This window comes from Triticum urartu, chromosome 2, assembly GCF_003073215.2.
Source record: "Triticum urartu cultivar G1812 chromosome 2, Tu2.1, whole genome shotgun sequence".
Taxonomy (NCBI): domain Eukaryota; kingdom Viridiplantae; phylum Streptophyta; class Magnoliopsida; order Poales; family Poaceae; genus Triticum; species Triticum urartu.
This window is the reverse complement of record NC_053023.1, coordinates 727,652,529-727,678,029: the sequence shown is the minus strand read 5'-3', so window position 1 is coordinate 727,678,029 and position 25,501 is coordinate 727,652,529. Positions and strand designations below refer to the sequence as shown.

The 25,501-nt window shown below is 44.5% G+C and overlaps 1 long non-coding RNA gene and 1 pseudogene across 1 annotated transcript; one reads left to right on the top strand and one right to left on the bottom strand.

The window, feature by feature from the left end:
* The first annotated feature begins 10,835 nt into the window (after positions 1 to 10,835).
* LOC125540197 lies at positions 10,836 to 24,964 on the top strand (annotated as a pseudogene).
* LOC125540198 lies at positions 12,748 to 18,193 on the bottom strand. Its single transcript, XR_007297241.1, has 2 exons — positions 18,128 to 18,193; positions 12,748 to 13,113 (listed from the first exon to the last, which is right to left on the bottom strand). It is a non-coding gene; the product is annotated as an uncharacterized LOC125540198 (long non-coding RNA).
* Positions 24,965 to 25,501: the final 537 nt, after the last annotated feature.

Sequence of the window (25,501 nt, the reverse complement as noted above, 5' to 3'; positions counted from 1 at the left end):
ACTTTTGCCAGTGCATGGTACTGAAGCCTGCAATCAGTATACTGTCATAACATTGCAGGAGTGCAAAACATAGATCTGGCATAGTTTACAACATAACAAACAAACTCCGACTAAGATGGGGGAGACAACCTAAACGAACCAGCTAAACGAACCAGGATGCAGCTTGGGGACTTGGTCGGGTAACACAACCGGCAGCAGCAGCAGGTCCAGCACGTCCTATACTAGAAGCAGCTCCCATGGCCTTGAATTCCTTTCCTTGACACAATACGAGCACACATCAATAGGAGATGATGATAAGTTGTAGAAGAAGGAGTCCACGAGCATCAGCAGGCAATAGAGTGGAAGAAGATGAAATCGAGAGGCGGGGCGAACCTTGCTGCTGCTGCTGCCGTTGTGTCCTTGAGCTCGACCTCGCTGACCTTGACAATGTCTGCCTGGTCCCAGATGCTCAAGATCTTGGTGCGAGCCTGGGTACATCACAAGTTGTGAGACATTTTCCCTCAAAGAAATAAAACATTGCAGTACACAAAATTTCACACAAATTAACAGTTCAGTACAGAATCTGCAAAACAAATTGACAGATAAGAATTGGAACACTTTCTTATAAGTTCTGCACGCAGAGAACAAATTTATAACAATATAACAGTCAAAACATCTAGCGCAAACAGATATGTGGTAGTTCTAGGTCACGAAATTATACTGTACATAGAAAGGAGCCCAAGCTCACCTGACATGCACAATTCTAAAATTACAGCAGTCTGACAGTACAAAACACCTAATAACATGCAAATATTTTCCATAAGTTTTACTAACCAGGACAAGAGCTGATCTATCTGTCACCAGCGGACACTCTAAATTATTGTGCATCACACGGATTCTTGAAGTATCATACTTGGCCAAGCAATCTTGAACTGATCTAACCATAAGTTTTTGTATTATTTGTACCTATCAGGTTAATAAACTTAAGCAACCCGAGTAACTTAACAAGGAATCCAATGATAGTGCAAGTGCTGGAGTATGATGATATGCATGTCCAAATGAGATAATGCAACATTTCCTGCACATTCCAAGTGTGTTTGCCTCTTGCATCAATCAAGAGAAGGATGGCAAATTGAGATTCAATAAATCAAGACACTGAAAACAGATAGATGCAAAGGTCCATGTTATTTTTCTCCCACTCACAAGGCTAATCTTTTCACCAACGAGGCAGCAAAATAAGGAAGGCAAGATCCTGATGACCCAAGATGTATCAACGAAGAGAGGGAAGGGCCTTCCATGGCGATGGCATGGTGCTCCTCCTTCATAGCAGCAGAAGCAGCACGTTCCATGGTGATAGACCTGCACAAACCAACCATACAGATCAGACCACAAACCAAAATAGGCAGTAAACATGTACAAATCGGGATGAGAAAGAGATTGCAAAGGGAGAAAAAAAGACAGACCTGGCTGACCATGGCCATGGCCTCAACAGAGAGAGAGAGAGAGAGAGAGTGAGTGAGGGAAGTGCCTCCTCCTCCATGGTGCTCCTCCTTCACAGCCCGCCATGGTGCTCCTCCTCCATGGACAGCCTCAACCCGTCCCATGGTGATGACCTGCACAAACCAACAGCATCATGGAGGGGCTAGGGGAGAGGTGGATCAGACCAACAAATCCGGAAGAAGATGAGGGGATTGAGGAGGAGGGGCTAGGGTTTCGGGATGAGGATGGGCTTACCTACCTTGCCCATCGTCGGAGATGCTGCGCGCTCGCCGGAGAGGACCGGACCAGCCGGTGTTGGAGGGGACCAAAACCCTAGGCCCTCTGCCGCTGCGCTGCGCTGCGTGGTTGGGGAGAGGAGAAGAGCTCCATCTCCGTCCCCATCCCCATCTCCATCTCCATGGCGGAGGTGCTGGTGCTGGCGGGAGCGGGGGGTGTTGCCGGCGGTCGCCATGGAACTGGACGGATCTGGCTGGATCTCTCTTGCCGGGGGGAGTGGAGGGGATTGGATCTTGATTCCTTGCTGCTGTGGGCAATGGCGATTTGGGGGGAAATAAATAGCAGTGGCAGCACGACGGGAGGGACGGAAGTAGGAGGCCAGCACCACCGCCGCGCTCCAGGAGGGCGCCAGCGCGGAGAGGGGAGGCGGCGAGGGGAGGCGAGGCGGCGAGGGGAGGCGAGGTGGCGAGGGGAGAGGAAGGCAGAGGTCGCCGGTGGGGCGGGGCTCGGTTTGGGGGAGTGGAGATCGGCGGCGGGGCCGGGTTTGGGGTTGCGAGGAAGGAGAGGATGGATCTGGGGGGAGTGGCTGAGTGGGGGTGGCGGCGGGTGGGGATCTGGGGGTCAAGGGGAGGGTGGGTGGGTGGGTTAGGGTTTTTGATTCTCGGGAGAAGCTCCACCGTTGGAGGGATGCGTGATGGATGGCTCAGATTGCGTTCAATTTGGTGATCCGCGTGAAAGCGGTTCCTCGCATCTCATTGGCCGGCTAAAACGCACTTGAATCTCAAAATTTTGGACCCAAAACTTTGAATTTTTTTAAACATAACAATGGCATAGTTTGTCAAAATGATCTTGTTTTTTTTTCATAAATGTGCATCTTAGAATGGCAAACGATGCCATAGTTCGACCGCTTTCATTTTCTTTGCACAAAAAGATGATTTTCCATTTTTTTTAGTGCATCAAAAGGTTTTTTTAGAAGCTACCAAATATTTGTTCCAAAATAGCGCAACTCCATTTTTCAAAAATATTAGACCACATTTCATGTAAAATTGACCAAATAGTTACATGTCAAAAGCTTTTGATCCACCTCTTATAAAAAAACAAATTTCGCCCGTTCAGTAGGAAGCGGGGAAAATTTGAACGAAAATTTGTTCAACTGATTTCATATTGTGCACAAGGGTGCATATTGGAATGGCAAACAATGTTGCCTAAGGAAGTTTTCATTTATTTTGGACGAAAAAATCATTTTCCATTTTCAGAGTGCCCAAAATGAGTTTTTTTCTGAAGGACCTACCAAATAATTGTTGCAACTTTGGACCAAATGAATTTTATAAAATACTAGGCCATATTTAATGCACAATTGACCAAATAGTTGGGTGTCACAAGCTTTGATCCACCTCTGGTGAAAAAGACAAATTTCTGCCGATTCAGTTGGAAACGGGTCAAATTTGAACTGCACCTGCCTCATAGTTTGCTCTATTTTTTTTCAAAAATCATTTTTAGGTACAAAAGTATCTATTTAATCAGAGAAACATCAAAAGTTTTCCAAGATTCAACCACTGGCTAGGAACGGTCAAGCCCGCCGTTTTGACTGCATTTTGAAACGGGCATAAAAAATTCAAAAAAAATCAAAAAATTGGAAAACCTTCGCATTGTGTCATTATATGTGACCAAGTTTCCAAGAAAAATAATAAACTTGTAATATGGAAATTATTTTAAAAAAGTGTTCTCAGAAATGAGCTATCATGCGTGAGGATTCATGGCTTTCAAGCCAAATGATCAATCTTATGGCCACATTCATGGCATAGTTTGTTCAAATGATCTCATATTGTGCACAAGGGTGCATATTGGAATTCCAAACAATGTTGCCTAAGGAAGTTTTCATTTTCTTTGCACGAAAAATTCATTTTCCATTTTTCGAGTGCCCAAAAGGAGGTTTTTTGTGAAGGACCTACCAAATAATTGTTGCAAAAATGGACCAAATCAATTTTATAAAATACTAGGACATATATAATGCACAATTGACCAAATGGTTGGGTGAAAAAAGTTTTGATCCACCTCTGGTGAAAAAGACAAATTGCCGTCTATTCAGTTGGAAACGGGTCAAATTTGAACTATAGCTGCCTCATAGTTTGCTCTTTATTTTTTCCAAAAATCATTTCTAGGTACATAAGTATCTATTTAATCAGAGAAACACCAAAAAAATCCAAGATTCAACCACTAGCTAGGAACGGTCAAGCCCGCCGTTTTGACCGCATTTTGAAACGGGCATAAAAAATTCAAAAAAAATCAAAAAATTGGAAAACCTTCGCATTGTGTCATTATATGTGACCAAGTTTCCAGGAAAAATAATAAACTTGTAATACGGTAATTATTTTAAAAAAGTGTTCTCAGAAATGGGCTATCATGTGTGAAGATTCATGTATTTCAACCCAAACGATCAATCTTATGGCCACATTCATGGCATAGTTTGTTCAAATGATCTCATACTGTGCACAAGGGTGCATCTTGGAATTCCAAACAATGTTGCCAAAGGGAGTTTTCATTTTCTTTGCATGGAAAATTCATTTTCCATTTTTTGAGTGCCCGAAATGAGGTTTTTTTGTGAAGGACCTACCATATATTTGTTGCAAAATTGTACCAAATCATTTTTATAAAATACTAGGACATATTTAATGCACAATTGACAAAATGGTTGGGTGTCAAAAGTTTTGATCCACCTCTGGTGAAAAAGACAAATTCCCGCCGATTCAGCTGGAAGCGGGTCAAATTTGAACTGCAGCTGCCTCATAGTTTGCTACTTATTTTTTCCAAAAATCATTTCTAGGTACATAAGTATCTATTTAATCAGAGAAAAACCAAAAAAATCCAATATTCAACCACTAGCTAGGAATGGTCAAGCCCGCCGTTTTGACCGCATTTTGAAATGGGCATAAAAATTCAAAAAAAAATAAAAAAATGGAAAACCTTCGCATTATGTCATTATATGTGAACAAGTTTCCAGGAAAAATAATAAAATTGTAATACAATAATTATTTTAAAAAAGTGTTCTCAGAAATGAGCTATCAAGTGTGAAGATTCATGGCTTTCAAGCCAAATGATCAATCTTATGGCCACATTCATGGCATAGTTTGTTCAAATGATCTCATATTGTGCACAAGGGTACATATTGAAATGGCAAACAATGTAGCCTAAGGAAGTTTTCATTTTCTTTGGACGAAAAAACCATTTTCCATTTTCCGAGTGCCTGAAATGAGTCTTTTTTTGTGTGAAGGACCTACCATATTTTTGTTGCAAAATTGGACCTAATTAATTTTATAAAATACTAGGCCATATTTAATGCACAATTGACAAAATGGTTGGATGTCAAAAATTTTGATCCACCTCTGGTGAAAAAGACAAATTCCCGTCGATTCAGCTGGAAGCGGGTCAAATTTGAACTGCAGCTGCGTCATAGTTTGCTCTTTATTTTTTTCAAAAATCATTTCTAGGTAAATAAGTATCTATTTAATCAGAAATACATGGTTTGATGGAGAGATATCGAGGTTTGGACGGTGGCCGAGGGCCCCAACTCTAGAGCGCGTAAGCTCGCATGCCCGCCGCGTGGTCACCGCGTGACCGTGGCGTTGCCATGTGTTCTGGGTGGCCTAGGCATGTTGAGTGGGTTGGGCACTCCCCAGGTAGGTGCTAGGAAGAAAATCACAACATAAGATTCTCACGAGGAGACCGATCGATGCTCAAACATGAATAAGCAGCCAAGTGTTTGATTAGCGGTACGGGAAATGTACATGGCTAATGGGCGTGAGTTTTGGCTGAGGATGATCAGTTACTAAGAAGACCGTCGTCACAAATTTTCAGCTCAAAAGGAGGAGCCTATGTGGTACTTGCTTTGCAAACCACCACACTGGACATAAATACGAATGTTGAAGCTCGGCTCAAAATAATGAATGGATTGAGCTGGCATTTGGTGGAAGATGGTTATTTGGGCATATGAAAGCACTGTAGAAAATGGATACTATTTGGACATGCCAAAGTGGTACTTCCTTCACAAACTGTTACTCTGAACAGAATAGGAAAATGAATATTTTTGAATTATTTTTGAACTAGGCAAGGAAGGTTTTTACATATTTGACGAAGATATGACCCAAAGAATTTATGAGATTTTTTGGGAATTTTGGGAATGACAGAAATATAGGTTGCTTCACAACTTAGGGCAAAAACTGCCACATGGACATGACACATAGGCAAAACTGATGAGGTGGCGCCTAGTCATAGCAACCCACCACAATTTATAAGGCTATGACCATCTATATTGGTCGTTAACAACTAGAAATAAGGCAGCGGACTAGCGATGTTTGCTTTATGACCATTTCGTGTAAGGAAATTACGACCTTTCTGACCAAAATGGTCGCAATGGTTTAGGGTTTGGAGCCCCCCGAACAGCTTTTGACCAATTGGTCTGAAATGGTCATAGATCTATGACCAATTCTTCCAGGGTCACTGACAGAATGTCACAAGTTGACATATTTCTTGTAGTGAAGAAGCACCTGATGCGCGGCGGCGCGAGAGAAAGGCACGGGAGAGAGAGGGAGCAGCAAGGCGCGAGGCAGTGGCGTGGTGGCACGAGGGAGAGAGGGGGAGCAGCCGCGCGAGAGGACGATGGCGAGAGGCAGAGGCACGGCGGCGCGAGGTTGTGCCGGTGAGAGGGAGGCGAGGAAGAGGGGCGGCACCGGGGAGGAAGAGGAGCGGCGCATGCGAGGAAGAGGACGGCAGCGGCAGTTCGCTAGGTCACGCACGCACGATATGTATCTGGGCTCTTCTGATTAGCTTTAATTGGGCTGGGCCTTCGGTCCTCCGAGCCAGACCGAGCTTTAACCGGACCGGACTGATCGAATTTCGGTCTTGTTTTTACGGACCGGACCGACCATATTATCTAGCGAGCCAGGACCGTACGGTCCGGTCCATAACGGGCCGCTGTCCAGGCCAGAATTCCGCTCGTCCTGTCCACCCTGAGATGTGTCCCCGTGTCTCTCTGCGGGCAATCGGGTTTGGGTTGAGGGTGATTTGTCAGTCCTCGGTGGTTACAATGGGGTCTGGCACTTGTGTGGTGACTCGAAGGTGGTGGCGGCCAGCGCTGCTGAGGCTGCCCACTGAACGGAGGTGCTCGTTCCTGGTTGGCTTCCCATTGAGATCTAGAGGGCCAGATCTGACGTGGTGTCGTTGGTTGTTGCTCCCTTCGGTTGTGTCGTCGGCAGGTAGCGCGAGGCTGAGGGGCGAGAGTGCGACAACCCTCCCCTTGCCCAGGATAGGCTTTCCCCCACACGCAGTCCAGGCTATGACCCCCTTCGATCGACGGAGTGATAGGGACCCGACACTTTGTGGGAAGGTATCTACCTCTCCTCAGGGTGGTGGCCTTCACGTGTTTTTCGTCAGCGAGAGGTTGAGAGTGGGACACCGAGGCGACGGCCTTGGGTAGCGGTATACTGGGTGGGCTCTCCGTCAGGTCTCCAGGTAGCGGTGGTGGTGGCGCTTCTTGGTCGTGTGGGCGGCAAGAGGTGTTGCGGTGGGTGACCCTACTGTCTTCTCTATTGTGGCAGGGGAGAGACCCAAAGCTAGTTCTAGAGGTTCCGGCTCCTTCGTGGCGGATGATTGTGGCTCCTTCGTGGCATGGGGAAGCAATGGGCGAAAGCCCTACATTCTGGTGCTAAAGGTGACGTCTTCCGCGGGTGACACTTTTCGCTTGAGGATTTTGTCATGGTTTCACTTTCCGTGCCAGCGGTTTTAGGTGAAAACCTTTGTCCGCTTTGTCGGTCACGACGACGGCGGCGCTTTGCACTGTTTCCCTCTTGAGGGAGTGTTTGTGGAACTCAGGTGGCGTTAGTCATGTTGTGGTGTAGTTGTTAGGTCCTCCGTATTCTTGCGCGGTGGCGTCGTTGTTCCGATGTATGTTGTCCGTTTTTCCCTAGGTTTTGCTGTTTTGAGGTTCTCTCATTATCATGTAATATGGTGGCACACGCTGTGGCGCAGCATGCTTGGGGCGCTCTGGAGCCTTTATCTGTGTTGGCAACTGATGCCCCGGGCTATGTCACATGTTTGGTGACCATCAATATGGGGCACCACGGTTAAGTGGAATATATGAGTTATTCCTATGGAAAAAAATGTCACACAATTGACATTCTATTACCGGATCTCAAACTGGTACAGGACAAATTCGCGAGGGAGATAGAATCTTATTTCAAGCGAAAGAGAAAAATGGGTCCGGCTCGAACCCAGCAGGAATTATTGTGCACGGCAAATAGGTGAGTGCCACTGCCACGTGTTCTTCTTGGCCCAAAGCTTCAACTAACTTAGATTTAATTTATTTCTTCGTTGCTTCGGTCCTTCATTACCTGCCCTAGCTCTGGGCTGCCTGCTAGAGCGGAGTCGCGGACGGGTCCTTCTTGCTCCCCCGCCAGCGATGTTGTTGGGTCGTCTGCTGCTAGTGGATTTGGATCCGGCTCTGAAATTCTGAAATTAATCGAGGCCAAGCACTGTATTTTGGATCGCTATCATAGCAATTGCAAGCAAGCGTAATGATTGGAACATGGAGTCGGTAAATGAATACAAATGGATCGATTATGGGTTTAACTTTCACAAACGCTAGTGACAGCAGAAGCGCAGCCATGGCGGTTTGTACAACGAACTTCCTGTGCCCGTACTACCGGCCGCTCCGGCTCTGCAAATAAAAAAAATCAGTTCATCGTTTACCAGATCGTTGGCGGACGGTGCAGAGCCGAATATGTCCTCAATGGTGGTGGGCTTGGGCTCGGGCGCGACGAGCGCAGGTGGGTTGAGCAGCTCCGGCGAGGGGACGGGTTTCTTCTTCTTGCCGTTCTACTTCTTCTGCTTATGCTTGCTCTTGCTCTTGTACGGGGCCTTGGCCCGGGGCAGCACGGCAGGTGCCTCGGCCACCGGCGGGGGCGCCGTCATGGGAGGCAGAACCACGGGACCCTCGGCCTGGGTGGCCGCTGGCATCCACGAGAGGTAGAAGGGCCAACGGCGCAGCAGGCCGACGAGCAAGATCCGTTGGCGCTAGCAATTAGGGCTGCAAGAAAAGCTCGAGGCTCATGAGCCGTTCGAGATCGACTCGTTTTTTGACTCGACTCAAGATCGACTCGAAAAAAACGAGCTAAGTTTAAACACTTTATGTAGCTCGACCGAGAAACGAGCCGATCTTGAGCCAATGTTGGCTCGCTCGATTTTAGCTTGATAGCTCGATAGAATATCATTATGTTAAACTAGCAAATGAGACCGTGCGTTGCAACGGGTGAAGAAAAAAAGACTTCCTAATCTAATAACCAATGATTCCAAATTTTAGTAGGTCCGTGTCCTTTATTTCAACACATGGCATCCCATCTGTGTTATCGTTCTTCCCACTCTCGTCGACGCTGGCCACAGTGTTGACATCAACACAACACGTTTGAATGTTTTCAATCTTAAGACGTTTCTCTCTCTCGGCATACGATGCAAATGAGCCCATGCGTTGCAACAGGTGAAAAAACACTCACTAATCTAATAACCATGAATTCGTAGGTCCATGTCCTTTATTTCAACACATGGCATCCCATCTGTGTTTGTATTTATCCTTCTTCCCACTCTCGTCGATGCTTGCCTCGTTGTTCACACCATCACAACACGTTTGAATGTTGTCAATCTTAAGATATCTTCCTTTGGCATAGGATGATAAATCTTTTTTTCCTGTGAAGTTTGACGAGGCGTGCATGCGTGGTTATAGATATTATTTTTGTTTCCCATCCTGGTTTTACAGAAGTGTTTATTTTCAATTCGGAGCGGCATCGATATGAAGGAAAGACTGATCATACGCTATTGATTAAGGTTTCATCGTAAATAGCATTTTTTTAAATCGTTAACAATTAAAAATAATATCATATTCAGATTCTCCATATTTTTCTAATCAAATTTCATATATAACATGTTAAATTTGAAGTTAGGTTAAAAAGCTATGGATTTTTAAAAAGTTGATTAATATGTACTACGGGTTTATTACCAAAAACTTGTGGGGGTTTTCTGCAAAATAGCATGACGGACTAAGAATACCTATTTCTTTTATTAGTAGGTATAGATAATCATGCCTTATATTAAATGGAAATACGATAATTTATTACCATCTATGTTGTCCATAATTTTTCTCTATTTTATTTACCAACGAAAATGGAAACTTAACTAAGTGCAGAGAAGATTTAGGCCTTATTATGGCACCTGGTCGACTATGTGTTAAATAACCTATATTTTTGGCAAAGTTTCTAGCATATTCACCTTAATTGTTTAGTTTTTCATCCATAGATTCATATTTTTTTACCATCTCATTTAGCTCGAGATCGACTCGAGATCGTTACAAGCTGAGCACGAGTCATGTTCTACAGCTCGCTCATGAGCTTCATTCAGTTTGAGCTCGTTCAAATTTTCATATGAGTTGAGCTGAGCCAACTCCAACTCGTTCGAGCTCGACTCGTTTGCAGCCCTACTGGCAACTATTTTCACGACGAGGATGGACCGAAGCAGTAAGAAACAAATTAAAATTAAGTTAATTGGAGCTCTTGGCCCACAAGGACACGTGGCACTCACCTATTTGCCCTGCACTATAATTCCTGTTCGGAACCCAGCAGGTGAACCGAACCCTCTCAAATGGGAAGCGTCGGAGCTCCTTCCTCTATTACGCCGGGTTCGATGGGTGGGTGTCGAAGGTCGAGGAGAGCCCGGCTTGTTTGCCCCATCAGAGCTAGTATCCTTTTTCTATTGTTCACTGCTTTTGATACAGCTCACCCGTATGATAGAGCTAGTATTCTTTATTACGGAGACTACTGCGGGCCTACGGCGGCATGAACCGGTCGAACTAATCAAAACTCTACAAGGATCGGGACAACCCATATAAGAATATGCACAAAGGGACAGAACCGAATGAGAGCTACTCCGGTTCTGGTCGCTAAGAAAGCTACCCATATAATAAAATAAATAATAAAAAGCATTATGGTGGGAAGCGTGCCCTAGCTCGGCGATGGAACCAAGTTATAGGACTTTAGAAAATGTGGTTAGTGGTGGTCTGCTGGTGGTGACAACCATGCATTAGACAATCCGCCTTTCCCGTGACTTTCCCATTTCTTCTGCTCCTGCGCCCCTTCACCTCTCACAACTACAAGAAGCATATTGCTCATACAGCTCGAGGTTTCACCCTGATCAGGGCTGAGCTTCCTGCCGCGGACCATGCAGCTAGCTTGGCCTCAAAACCCACGGGTATGGCTTCTTCTCTGCCATCATTTTCTACTATAGATCCTCTGTATGTTCGATCCTTAGCTTTGTAGCACGTAAGGGAGATCATCCAAGGATGGATGGGTTCAAGTAGGCAATTAGTCGTATGTATTACACCGTGCTAGCCATGTGTATGCTGGCAGTTAATTGTGTAACGCTATTGTTAACAGGGGTATAACGTTATAGTGTTAATTTCACGAAACTAGATTTCTTTCCTTTGTTATCATCATATATAGTCTGGGGAAACCCAAAAGCCTGCTTTTTATTTCCTTTCACTTTTAGCAAGCATAAGAACTTCTAGCTTCAGGGTTCAATTTCATGTTAGGGTTTTGTTACTCAGTGTTATCAATTTAATGTTGAATGAAATGCTCCTCAATTCAAAAAAAGATCTTCTAGCTTCAGGGTTCACAAGCCATAAGCAACTACATGAGATTAGATTCAACGTCGGCCACTAGCTAGCCCCCGGCCGGTGCATCGGCATCCAACAAGGGTAGAAATAGGTGATTCCACCGAGCTTTCCTTGGGGATGAAATGAGGAAGATCGATCTGGTTGCTACCTATTGAGAACGTTTTCCAGAAACGAGGCCCAAAATCGGCTTTTGCTGCTATTAGATGCTTGTAACCAAGATGAACGCCATGGGGCTGCTTTTTTTGGAGACGCATGTTCGTAACAAGCTTGTGCGTGAGGGTCTAGTTATTCCAGCCGGATCCTCTGTCACTTGGAAGACAACGCTACAAGGATATGTACCGGCCGATACGCATTTGGAGATGAAAACACCATAAGATAAACCAGCAGAGAGATTAGCGACTGTCAAAGAAAAGCCAAAGAGATTAGCGAGCAAACAGGATCAGCTCGGTCTGATTTGTTCATGCAAGGACGACGTATTTGCTTTCCAAGTATCTAGGCCATCTACAACAGTGAATCAACCAACGGTGTGTGAGAAACGCTATAGCGTGAGCGGCGGAAGGAAGTTCATAGCTCATGCATGGGACACCACCCACCAGGAACAGCGGCTTGCCGGCACCGTATGGTCGCCGAGGAGAAGAGGCATCCTGTCAGCAGCGCCTGCGATGCCCTGTGGCCGGGCAGGGCTCTGGTATTGCGGCCATCAGATCATGCGAGCATGGTGGAAAAAGTTAAACGCCGGCTGCCGCCGCCGGTCACCGGCGCTAGGCCTTGGAGAAGGTGGGACCGTCGAATATGAATTTTATTTCGGCAAATATAGTGATGTACGTATACTATTGTTCTTTTGTTCGGACGTCTTCAAATTTGCTTCGGATGATGCTAAACTCCAAAGTGGGAGCCTTCCAAGTGGGCCTGCGAGGTAGAAAAAACAAAGCATTGTTTGACTAATTCTGAATTGTTATATTGCAGGTCTCCACTGACGAACATGGCAACCACTCAACATCTGACACCCACTATATAAGAATAATGCGCCAGCAGATTAAATAATACCAACCAGGGCCCACACAATCGATGATGATGTAAGTTCCTGTGCAAATTACTTTGATTTCAAATTTACAAAACCAGCGTACTGATTTCCATTCAACGCCGGCTGCAAGCCCATTACTGTATGACCATTTTTCTTACTTGGTAATCAATCCATCCATGATATTTGTTTCAGAAAATCAATTCATAGTATCCATGCCTTTAAAATGGCGATTAACCATTTTTCTTACTAGATCTTCTATTTAACTATAAGTTTGGAAGAGAAATATGTACTGGTATGTAAGAACATATCTAACTCATTCAGCATTAAAAGGCACTTGAAAGGAAAAAACAATATACAACATTCTCTAAACTTTTTGTTTTTACCAAACACCAGATAACATAATCGAAAACTAGCAATCACTGACCAATCACAAAAACAGCATGTTCTTCTATGGTATAGATCACTTGGGGTACAGTGTCACTGATAAGACACTTCCCCATTTTCTTCAACCTCCCAATCTTCACCCTCTTCTGTGGCATCGTCGTCGTCGTCTTCATTATCTGATCTGTAATCTTCGTTCTCCACATCATCCATGTCGTCATCATCTTCATTGTCTGATCTGTAATCTTCGTTCTCCACATCATCCATGACTATGGTCATCTCTTCGCTGTCCGAATCCATGCTAACAAAGATTCAAAGAACAAAGTTTTGTCAGCCAAGAATGCATATACAAATATACTATATGATCCAAGATGCAGCGCGCTCCAATGAAAGCACATAAAGCTGAATTTTGCAGAGATATGTTTTGTTATGAACCACAGGAAGTTACATAAATACTGATGGCATTGTATTTTATTACAGAACCGAATGAGAAAGTAGTACTATATACACAATGGAATCCTATAAATGCATAATGGCAACTTAGTAAATTGTAAAATCATAGAGTCATCAGTCAACAAAGATGAGAAAAACAGTAGAAATCGGTGCTTAGGGTGGACACAGATATGTGGTAAGGTAGGTCGTGGCAAGAGAGGAGCTGGATATACAGGATGACTGATAATAAGGGCGTGTTCGGGAGCCCTCCACGGCCTCCAACTCCCCAACTCCATCGCCAGGATCCTTTCGCCTGCTTCTTCCGAGCGATCCGGGAGCGAGCCAAGCGTTCGGCGACGCAGCTTCTCGCTCGTACGAGGAGCCAGCCTCAAGCCCGTGAAATTGTCCCAATGTAGCCCATTCAGCTGGAAAGTTGTAGCAGGCTCACAGCCCAATTCGCTGGGAAAGTTGTGGATGGGCTATAGGCCTGGTGGTTCTCTCGTGGAATGGACAGAGTTGTTCGATAGTGGGATGGCGTGCCTAATCGAACCGGTACGCTCGCTCACTTCGGGGTGGCAACAAGGTGTAAATTTAGGCCAACTCTCGCTTCTTCAGATCCTGGGAGCTGGGAATTGCTCGCTCCTCAACTCCACCTAAAATACACTACCGTGATAGCCAGCTTCTCAACTCCATAACCACGATTTGGAGCGTTCGGCTCAGCTCCAGACCTGGAGTCGTCGAGTTGAGGAGCCGGAGGGCTCCCGAAAACGCCCTAACTTGCTATGTTTCTAGAGAAGATTCAGCAGAGTAGATAATTAACTTGTGCTCACTGTAAATAGAATAATTAATGTGCAACAGTACTCTCCACAAAGTGTTGCGGGTCAGTACGAAATACAAAGGTGCACAGGGTAACCCTGAATTTTCTTTTTTGGGGTGGGGGGGGGGGGGGGGGGGGGGGGGGCCTAGAAACCAATGTCACACACTTATGCTCATAAGTATGACGAGTACAATTTAATGTGGCTACTGTCTTCCAAACACTCAATGTTGTATCAAAGTAAATTAGTGCTGCAATTTGGAGAACTTGGCCTGACCGGTGGCTTATTTACCTTTTTGATGTCTCAGTCTCAGGTTTTGAAGGTTGTTCAAGTCACGATGACAGGAGATCATACGAGAGATCAGATTTTGAAATCTCCGAAGATGAAAAGAAGACAAGAATGGGCTCTTTGAAGAAGAAAGCTATAGATGCATCGAGTAAGCTTAGGCAAGAACAGGAGGAAGAGTGGCAGTCGGGTTCTCTCTGTATCTATTGAAGATGTGCGTGATCTAGGGGAACTGGAAGAGGTAGAAGCATTTAGACAGGCACTAATTTTGGACGAGTTGTTGCCTACAAGGCATGATGACTATCATATGCTGCTGAGGTATAATCCTGTTAATTATCACACCCCTGTTACATTAACTCGGCATGTTTCTTCTTTGTTTGCTATAATATCTCACACTGGTGTCTATAAGCTAATTTAAAATGTTTTGTGTTTAGATTCTTAAAGGCAAGGAAATTTGACATTGAGAAAGCAAAGCAAATGTGGACTGACATGCTTCAATGGAGGAAGGAATATGGTACTGATACTATTGTTGAGGTCAGCTAGCTGAAATTAAAGTTATAATACAGTTCTGATTTGTTTGACTATAAATAACAGCTGGAGCCACATTTCTCTGTAGGATTTTGATTACACTGAGTTGGACACTGTTCTGGAATACTCCCTCCGTTTTTATTTACTCTGCATATTAGAGTTGACTAAAGTCAAACTTCATAAAGTTTGACCAAGTTTATAGAGAACAATATAGAAATTTAGCATAACAAATCTATATGACGTGAAAGTACATGCAATAATAAATCTAATGTTGTTGATTTGTTATTGTATATGTTAATATTTTTGTTCATAAACTTCGTCAAAGTTTATAAAGCTTGACTTTGACCAAAGCTAATACGCGGACTAAATAAAAACAGAGGGAGTACTATCCTCATGGTTATCATGGCGTTGACAAAGAGGGGAGACCTGTTTATATTGAAAGGCATGGAAAGGTTGACCCTAACAACTATGGACAGATATGTAAGGTACCATGTGAAGGAATTCGAGAGGAGCTTCTTGATCAAATTTCCAGCATGCTCTCTTGCGGCTAAAAGACACATCAATTCAAGCACAACAATTCTGGATGTTCAGGGTGTGGTATGTTTCTGAAGACTCAGTCTCCACAACTTGTCCATTTCCTTACAAGCCTGGTAACTAGCTAGTTCTGACTCGGTTCCTGCTTTGCAGGGTTTGAAAAATTTCAGCAAAACTGCACGTGAATTAATTATGCGACTGCAGAAAGTTGACAACGATAACTACCCTGAGGTCTGGATTTCCACCCTACTCTTGTGATAAGCTTAGTTCGGCATTCACATATTCTATTGTGATTTAGTCAGTTAAATATCCACATTTCCTGTTCTATGTTCCAGACTTTACACCAAATGTTTATAGTCAATGCTGGCCCGGGCTTTCGGATGCTATGGAGCACTGTGAAATCTTTCCTCGACCCAAAAACCACTTCCAAGATACATGTAAGCATTCGCACGGACCCCACTTTGTTTTTTATGCTAAATTCACTTGATTTACTAGGTGCTATTGTGTTTTGTCAGGTACTTGGGAACAAGTGTCAAAGTAAACTGCTTGAAATAATTGATGCTAGGTAAGTGGCATTCAGTGTACTGTTCTTGTAATACGTTGACTTGTTTTAATGAATACTCTGTTCTAATTATTCTTTTCATTTGTGATAATTGATCAGTGAATTGCCAGAATTTCTTGGTGGCACTTGCACCTGTCCTGAATATGGAGGGTGCCTCAAAGCTGAAAAAGGGCCATGGAAGGACGCGAACATACTGAAGGTATGGCTATCAGGTTCCTGGTAATCATGTATCTATTACTAGTCACTTTCCTTTATCATCTCCTGTCTTAATGTGCTCATTATACGCTGATACCAGAAAGTCCTTAATGGCGAGGCCCAGTGTGCTCGGCAGATTGTAACTGTTTCCAATGGGTCGGAAACTATTATTTCTTATCCCAAGTCTAAGTACCAAACGGTATGTCTCACAATCAATTTGTATTGTTCTATGCTTGAGTGATCTATGCGGGAATATAATTTGTTTTAACATGGAATGCCAGGTACGTGGAAGTGATACATCAACTGCGGAGTCTGCATCTGAAGCGGAAGATGTAACTTCCCCCAAAGCTCTAAGAAGTTACATCTCTCATCCCAAGTTGACCCCAGTTCGTGAAGAGGTCAGTAGTTTAGATTACATTGTGCTAAGATGCAGTTACTTACGAACAAAGAACCAGCCAATTGATCTATCACTCAAATACAATTGTCAATCAGCCTACTCATCAGGGTAGCTGAACTGAAATTTGATGGCACTACTGTGCTCCAAACCACCAGTATGCGGTGGTTGATCTTAACTATTTGTATAATGACTACATTTCATAGCAAACAAAAAATTGGAACTGCCTGTCTCCATCAAACAATCTGTTAGGTAGAGAAAAGAAGTAGGTTCTAAACAACTAAAACCAATCACTACTCACTTTGTTGCTATCCTAATTTCCTGGCTAGCCGTTTTTAAATTTCCACATGTTAAAAAAAGAATTTACAACCCCCTTCTCTTTGTTTCTCTGTTACGCGCATGGATTGTGTTACACTGGTTTGAACTTGCCTTTTCGCCTTTCAGGTCAAGATGATCAGGGCCACTAGCTTTTCTACCCGTATGCCTGAATATGATGTTCCTGTTGTTGACAAAGCAGTGGATGCAACATGGAAGAGAGAACTGCCGGGGGCTTCGTTCCAAATAAGAGCTTACATACTGTGATTTGCACCAGTTTTACAGTTAATACAATTTTAAAAAGGGATAGTTTCCTAGTCTACAATTTTGTAGACTAACATTTGCACTAGTTTCACTTACTAAATGGTATTCAACATCTTCCTTTTATAAATTTGTGCATTTGAAGCTATAACAACCCACATCGAGAATAAGCTATACCTTGATTGTATTATACCACACTACTTGTGCAGATAAAACATAGAATCCTATCAACAGTATAAGGCACATGGGTGGAGGGAAAGTGCAGACTTAGGGCTGGTATTAGTATTTGGACATGAATCATGTATGCCCAAATGCTCTGGAGCAAATCCTTTTTCTTTTCTTTTTGACACTTACCAATCTCTTATTTTTAAGTCAGATAGTACACTCCCTGAGACCCTTTGCAGAACCATTGTTCATTGGCCTCTACCAGTTCATTTTTATAACTGGGTAGCAGTGTTTGCCTGAAACTACAAGGCATATGAGTTATTAAGTTCTATCTGAGGGCGTCTTATATATAATTAAACAGGCCTAAACTGCTCCAAATTGCGAGAAATTGGACCCCCCCTCCAAATTGCACAATCTTGCTCCTAGTTATCCAAGCAATTGCGCAATCTAAGCTCTAATCAAGCGCTTTTTCTACATGCATGTTTTATCTGAACTCTGACAGTGTGACTACATGAAAAACTGCATGCGTGCACCAAACATCATAATTATAATTAGGATTTCTATTTACTGCAATACAATTATGATAGTACTAGCTTCAATTACTTAATATTGTACATTATAGACATGAAATCTTGTAGGAAAAACTTGATTAGCCAATCCTGAATCAAAGGCTGCCTATCCATTAAAAATTATACATGGAGATCAAAGGATATCCCAACAAAAGCACAAATTAGGGCTAAAAAACCAAAGAAAAATAATCACGTAAATTGAATTGATGGCCGCACAAAATAGAACATATAAAATTCAAGGCAATAAGAGATAATCTCACCTAAGATGGAGGCGACACAGGGGGGGGGGGGGGGGGGGGGGGGGGGGGGGGGCGGACGCGGAAGGCGGACGGGGTCACGGGAGCGCGAGGGGGAGATGGCGACGGCTGGGCTGGGGGCGGGGGGAGGCGCTGGCGGCGGGGGCGGGGGGAGATGGCGGCGGCTGGGCTGGCGGCGGGGGCGGGTAAATCGGGTCGAGGTGAAAGTGATATTTATATAAACCCGTAGGGTTTTCCTTTTTTTTTAGTAACGGCCCGTAGGGTTTTCCGATCCGATTTCAGTCGACCATCTGTCCATCTACTACGTTCGAACGGTCCAGATTTAATAGGAGGCGTCGGGGTTGCCTCTTTGGCTTATTCTAGAAGCCACCGCTAATTTTTTTGGTGGCTGTCTTCCGTCTTTGGCTTATTCTAGAAGCCACCGCTATTTTTTTTTCTTTGAGCGGCTCTTAGCCGGGGTTGCCTCCGGCGTCCGGCCAGACGGGAGATGGCAGCGTGCCGTGGGACCTCCAGCGGCGGTCGTTCTGCTCACGCCGTTGGCCATTCCCGCGAAATCTTGGCAGCCGTTCAACCTGACGGGGCGTGTGGTGGCCGCCCACGGGGACATCGGTTGTGGTGGGATTGCTGGCCGAGCAGCCAGCGAATTATTGCCTGAATGTGCTTTTACCCTCTCGAATTACTCATTCCCCATTCCTGAGGCGCTGGCGTTGGCCGTGATCCTTCTGTCCGCAAGACGATCCTTGAATCGTGGGGGCAAAAGTCGGCAGCCTTGGGCAATTCTCCACGCCCGGCAGGTGTTTGTGTTTTTGCCCAGTGGCTGCGAGCGGTGCTCTGCCGGACAAGGAGCTGGGTCCGGCGCTGGAGTCCAGAGCTGAGGAGGCAGGGGTGCTAAGGAAGTGTTGTGGGCGGCCGGGAGCTCGGTGGCCCGGCATGCCGACCGCGTCAAAAGGGACAACAAAGCCACATCATCACTGCTGTGAGGGGAAGGAGGCGGTGTTTCACCGGGCTGAAGCTGAGAAGAAAGCGCTGGTCATCAATACGACTGGAGCTCGCAAGGCTGTTAGCGCACAGTTCATAGCAGTCGGTTTGTTCCTTCCGTGCTGCTGGTGAACTCACGCTAACTGCTAACTGATCGACCGCATGAAGGTGGTATGGAAAATCCATGGGGTCCTTGAAGCATATCCACTGGAGGCGGAGGAGGGTCGAGAGTTCATCCTTGAGTTCTCAGAGGATGGAGACCTGCAGCATGTCATCCGAGGGGGGCCATGGCAATATAAATGTGATGCTTTCCTGGTAGTCGCACTGACCCTCGTCAGCCTCGTTCTCCCATGTGCCAATGTAGGTTCAGTTCTGGGGCATCCCTTTCGGCACTTTGATCATGATCGACTCCAACTCAAGGGCAACATCTGCGACAAGTTCATTAAGGCAAGAGTGCAGCTGCCCCTGTTCTCAGCCCTGCAGAGATGGGTCACCCTGGCTGGCGAGATCACAGGGGAGGAAGTAGAAGCCCAAATCCGATACGAGAAGTTGCCTGTTGTCTGCTTGTTCTGCGGTTACATAGGGCATATGGAAGCTAGATGTGACCTCCCATCTGCTGAGAAGAAGATGAACTACAGTCTCGAGCTTTGTGTTAATCCATTTCACTTTGATGACCCCCCCCCTCCCCCCCTGTTGCTGGTTCCTTATGGACAAGATGGGGGCAAGCATGACCAACATTCGCCTACCCTACCGTGGTGTACCTCCAGACCTGCTAATCAAGCCCAATCAGGAATCCGAATCCCTGTTCCTGTAGCTTTGGTTGAGAAGGTGGTGGATGACGCTGCTCGCCTTACTGTCGTCAATGGGAAGGAAGCTAGCAATGATCTGCTGATGCCTGACATCACCAGGCGGGATGGACTGAATGGCTCAACCATGCCCTGTTCTGTTGATCATCCTGTCAAGGAGGTGGCAAAAACTTGTGCAGAAAAATGCCCCAAACATGGCCCAATCGGCTGGCGAGGGAAAAGGTGAAACTGGTGCTCAAGCAAATGAGCTGCCTGAAAACCCTGTGCCTAAACCTGCCCTGGGTGAAGGTAGCATCACGGTGCAGGGCGATGCCTACAGTCTTCACCTTGAGGCAGAGGGAGATGGTGGCTTGTTCCCAGGCGCACCATCATGGCAAAGCTGACGGCGACCACTCGTTGCCAAAGGAGCCCTCTGGTGAGACCAAGCAGAAGGATATCAATAAAGAACCTGCTGCAAACATCCTGGGCAAGCACTTTGGTACAAGTAGCAGCTGGGTGTAGAGGGAGAAAGTGACATGACTGAAGCCACTATGTGAACAAGAAACAGCATGTGTGGGGGGCCACTTTGAGGATATCACACAGATCACAGGACTGACAGGTTGAGAGAAAACATGCGGCCTGGGGGCTGCCAGAACCCTGACGGACACCGATGGAGGCGGCCCTCAGGAGCCATGAATCTCCTCGCTTGGAACTACCGGGGACTTTGCCAGCCCCGGTCAGTTCAGGAACTCGTTCGCCTTGTGCGGACTTTCGGCCCAAAGATGGTGTTCATCTCTGAAGCTAGGCAGATTGAAAGCCTGCGTTGTTGGTTGGGGCTTAGGAATTGTTTAGTTCAGGGCAAAGGGGTTGACTAGCTCTGTACTGTCTATAAAATTGCTTAGTTATGGTTACCACCTTATCAATGTCATAATTCAAGAGCCAAATGATAAAATGGAGGTGCACCTTTGTGTATGGTGAAGCTCATGTTCAGGACAGACATATGATGTGGGATCTGCTAAGGAGAATTAAATCAAATAATAATGATCCCTGGATGATGGTGGGGGATTTCAATGAGACGATGTGGCAGGATGAGCATTTCTCTGTAATTAAAAGATGGGAGAACCAGATGGCAGAGTTCAGAGAAGTTCTTCCCTTGTGCAATCTGCATGATCTCGAATTTGTGGGAGCCTCGTGGACTTGTAACAGTAAGAGAGAAGGGACAAGAAACTTGAGGGTGAGACTCGATAGAGTTGTTACTAACCCAGATTGGAGTGATCATTTTTCTGACCCTAGGGTGAAGCATCTCTGTCGTCCAGATGAGACCATTGCGCTCTTCTAGAGCAGCTTGATAAATTCGTTGTGGCTTGGAATTCTCACTTCTCAGTCAACAACCTAAATGATTTGAACATGAATATTAAATCAACAATCACGGCCCTTTTTGTTTATAGAGAAAGAAGAAATTTTGGTCAGTGGACAGGGAGATAAATAAGCTAAAGAAGAAGGTTGAGATCCTGACAGCACAAAACTGGTCTGCAACGAAAAAGAAATTCAGAGTTTGAATGCTAATTTGGATGAGTTGCTTCTAAGGGAAGAAATCATGTGGAAGCAGAGATCGAGAGTTGCGTGACTGCGAGAAGGATACCAGAACACCAAGTATTTTGCACCGCAAAGCCTCTTGACAGAGCCCGGAAAAACAGAAACAGGAAACTGAAGAAACCTGATGGTCAGTACACAGACTGCACTGAGGAAATGAGCATATGGCAGTTAACTATTTTGGCAATCTTCTTTCCAAAGATGAGATGGTGGAACCAAGATATTAGATATAACCGAGGGGAAAATTAATGGTCATCCAAATGAAACCTTGATCCATGATTTTTCTGATGAAGAAATCAGCAACTCCTTATTCCAGATTGTCCCACTTCAGGGGCAGGGTCCTAATGGGGTGCCGGCCAGATTTTTCTAAAGGAGCTGATTCTTCGTAAAGGATGAAATCATCAAGGCGGTGAAAACTTTCTTCAAAGATGGCCAAATGCCTGAGGGTGTCACTGAGACAATTATTGTGCTTATCCCAAGGATCAACCAACCAAGCCTAAGGGTGTCAATGAGAAAATTTATTTCTTTTCGTTGTTGATAGTTTATCTCGGGTGCTAGAAATTGCAGTGTACCTCCAGGAGCTGCTGGACCTCAGTATCTATAGATGAGCCCCAGGTATCTCCCACCTTCTTTTTGCAGATGATAGCCTTCCATTCTTTCGCTCTAATGAGGAGCAAGCAGGAGTGATCAAAGCGGCTTTGGCCATCTTTCAGGTGGGCACTAGCCAGCATATCAATCCAACGAAATGCTCGATCTTGTTCAGTGAAGTTTTCCCGGAAGAGACCCAATAGGAAGTCAAAGGCATTGTTGAGGTTGAGCACGCAACTTTTGAAGATAAATATTTAGGGTTCCCTACCCCTGAAGGAAGGATGAAAGCAGTGAAGTTCCGCCCAATTAAAGATTGGTTCAGCAAGATGGCAGCCAAGGAACACTAGTAAAATCTGTGGCTCAAGCCCTTCCAGTGCATGTCATGGGAGTGTTTAAGCTGCCAGCTAGTTTCCACAATGATTACTGAAAGATGATCAGAAGATTTTGGTGGGGAGAAGATCAGAATAATCGCAAAGTCCACTGGAATGCTTGGGACAAATGTAGCTAATGACAAGTGCATTGGAGAGGTAGGATTTAGAGACTCCAGTTGTTTTAATCAGCCGTTGTTAGCTAGGCAAGCATGGCGCCTGATTAACAAGCCTGATTCTCTTTGTGCACTAACTAATGAAAGCTATTTATTAGCCCTCTAGAAACATTCTTGACACATTTTTTAAGTCTGATGCATCACAGGTTTGGAAAAGGATTGAGCATGGTCTCCTTCTCCTGAAGAAAGCGATCATATGGTGTGTGGGAAATAGTAACAAAATACAAGTTTGGAGGGACAATTGAATCCCACAGGCGAATTCCCAGTTATGGTGCAGAAGTGATGGACTAGATTGAAATGGGTAGAAGATCTTATTTGTAAGGAAATCTGGATGATGGTAAGTGGGATGTGCAGACCATCAATCATATCTTTCATCCTCATGATGCTGAGGAGATCTTGAAGATTTTTCTGTCGGGGTTTGCCTCAGAGGATTTTGTGGTGTGGCATTTGGGAAAATCTGGAGTCTTCGCTGTCCGTAATGCGTACAAGTTGGAGCATCTGTCAGGAAGTAGCAGCAACAACCCTGATGGCCGCAGGCCTCTGTGGTAGCACATTTGGAAGGCTCCGTTTCCTAACAAGGTACTCGGTCCGAAAATACTTGTCATCAAAATGGATAAAAAGAGATGTATCTAAAACTAAAATATGTCTTGATACATCCTCTTTTATCCATTTTGGTGAGAAGTATTTCCAGACGGAGGGAGTACTTATCTTTTCATGGCGTGTTGCTTTGCAAAACCTGTCCACCAAGAGGAACAAATGGAGGACCCTAGAGCATGACAATACTTGTACTCCCTCCGTCCGGAAATACTTGTCCTAGGAATGGATGTATTTATAGATACATCCATTTTATTCATTTCTAGGACAAGTATTTCCGGACGGAGGGAGTATTATTTGCGGGCAGGAGGTAGAAGATAGCTTCCACATGCAACTGTGGCCTGCACTAAGGCGAAGGCCTTAAGGAGTAGAACGAGGGAGTTTTGGCACCTGCCGTATGTGTCTATGTTTGTTAAAACTTGGCCTGACTGGCTTCTCTTTAATCTAATACTTGTTCGAATTAAGAGATAGAGGATCTGATTACATTCCGAAGGTACTCAAGGTTAGTTCACTAACGATCTTTTCTATTCAGAGTGAAGGTATACTATAGTTATAATAAGTCGCTGTTTGGTTACACATTTTAATTTAATACTACAGTATAGTGCAGCTAAACAACGTGGTAATAAGCCAAAGTGATTACCTGCTGCAATTAAACTGGCAATGTATCAATAAGACTGGCATTTTAATAATGATAAGTCTTCCTAACTGTCACAGATTACTCAAGACCTGTGGCATGATGTTTTTCTATTAACAACCTGTGGCATGACGTATATCTGCTTTTATTAGGTAGATATCCCAATTAACTAAAGAAAAATGTCATCTTTTGGTAGGCTCTGAACAAAGTAATTATTTTTATTGATCAACACTGATTGGGAAGGTATGTATCTCAATCTCTCAAACTAACATATACTTTTATCTTTCTTCTTGACATTGTGCTGACATAAAAGATAGGTTGCTTAACTGATGGTGAGCTAGAGCAATTTCACATTGATGCTTGCACCCTTCATTCAGAAATCAGATTCTATAGTTACTTGGAAAGAGCATATACACCACCAAATCATTTTCAGTTGGTCAGTTCATTTTTCAGAATCATTATTAGTTTAATTATGCTGCAAGTTTCCCTTTGACAGATTCCACTTGGTGTCACAGAGGATATGATCATTGCATTTGTTGACGTTGAAGCATCAGCGAGATCAGGTACTACTGTTTCAACCTGTCTTCTCGCTGCAAATGCATACTTTGACATTGCGCTGACATAAAAGATAGGTTGCTTAACTGATTGTGAGCTACTCCCTCTGTCCCATTTTTACACTAGTGTAGTGTCAAAAACGCTCTTACATTATGGGACGGAGGGAGTATGTTACATCATCCAAGTATCCAACTGAGCAATTTCACATTGATAACTTCATAGTCAGATAACTTGACTTGTCAATGTGGCTGGTGCACCCAAAAGGACTCCGCAGACCTCTGTGTCGATGTCGAAGACCTCTAGGTACTGCTTTCCCTTTTTTTATGATCAATTATTTTGCCATGCCTTCTTATTTGCTTTCATCCATAATATTATTGGACAGGATCTCTTGCACATGCCTGTCTGAAATAAAATTCCCTCTATTGATGCAAGAATTGAATGTGATTTAGACCAAAATTTTGGCAAATTAAATCATCTGACCAGCTGGCTTTGTACATGTACTAAATAATTTGCTCTTTAGATGATTTGTTGGCATCAAGTAACCTCAATATGAAGTTGATTCTGTCTCCTATCTGTATATTATTTTACCTAACGTGATTGAGGAGAGAAAATGGAAGATGTAAGTGGATTGTCTTTCAGGAAGGCAACAAACTTACATGTACATATTTGTGGATATTACCTTTATGACCCCCACCAGACATAAATTCTGATGTTTCCTGAGTCTGGGAACTGGGCAAAATTTCTCCTCTATTTTTCTCATTTTATTCGTCCCGGCCAGAATTTCTGGCTCTTCCTGTTGTATCTATTATAAATGGTCTGGTTTTTTGTTTCGTGTTGTACAACAGTGAAACACACTTAACTGGGGGGTTGCAGGGTTCATGGTAATGGCGGCTCATGCAAGCCTAGCGAGATTCGAGAGCCTCCTCCATCTTCCCCTTCTCGCCCAAGACAATGTCAAATTGAGTAACGATTTGGATGTTCAGCAGCATATGTGATTTTGCTACTGGATTTCCTGGTATGAATATTTGTGCAATTGGATTTAAGATGTGTACAATGGGCAAGCTGGCACTGGTCGGAGGCTCGGAGTGGCTGATTACCCCCTTCAG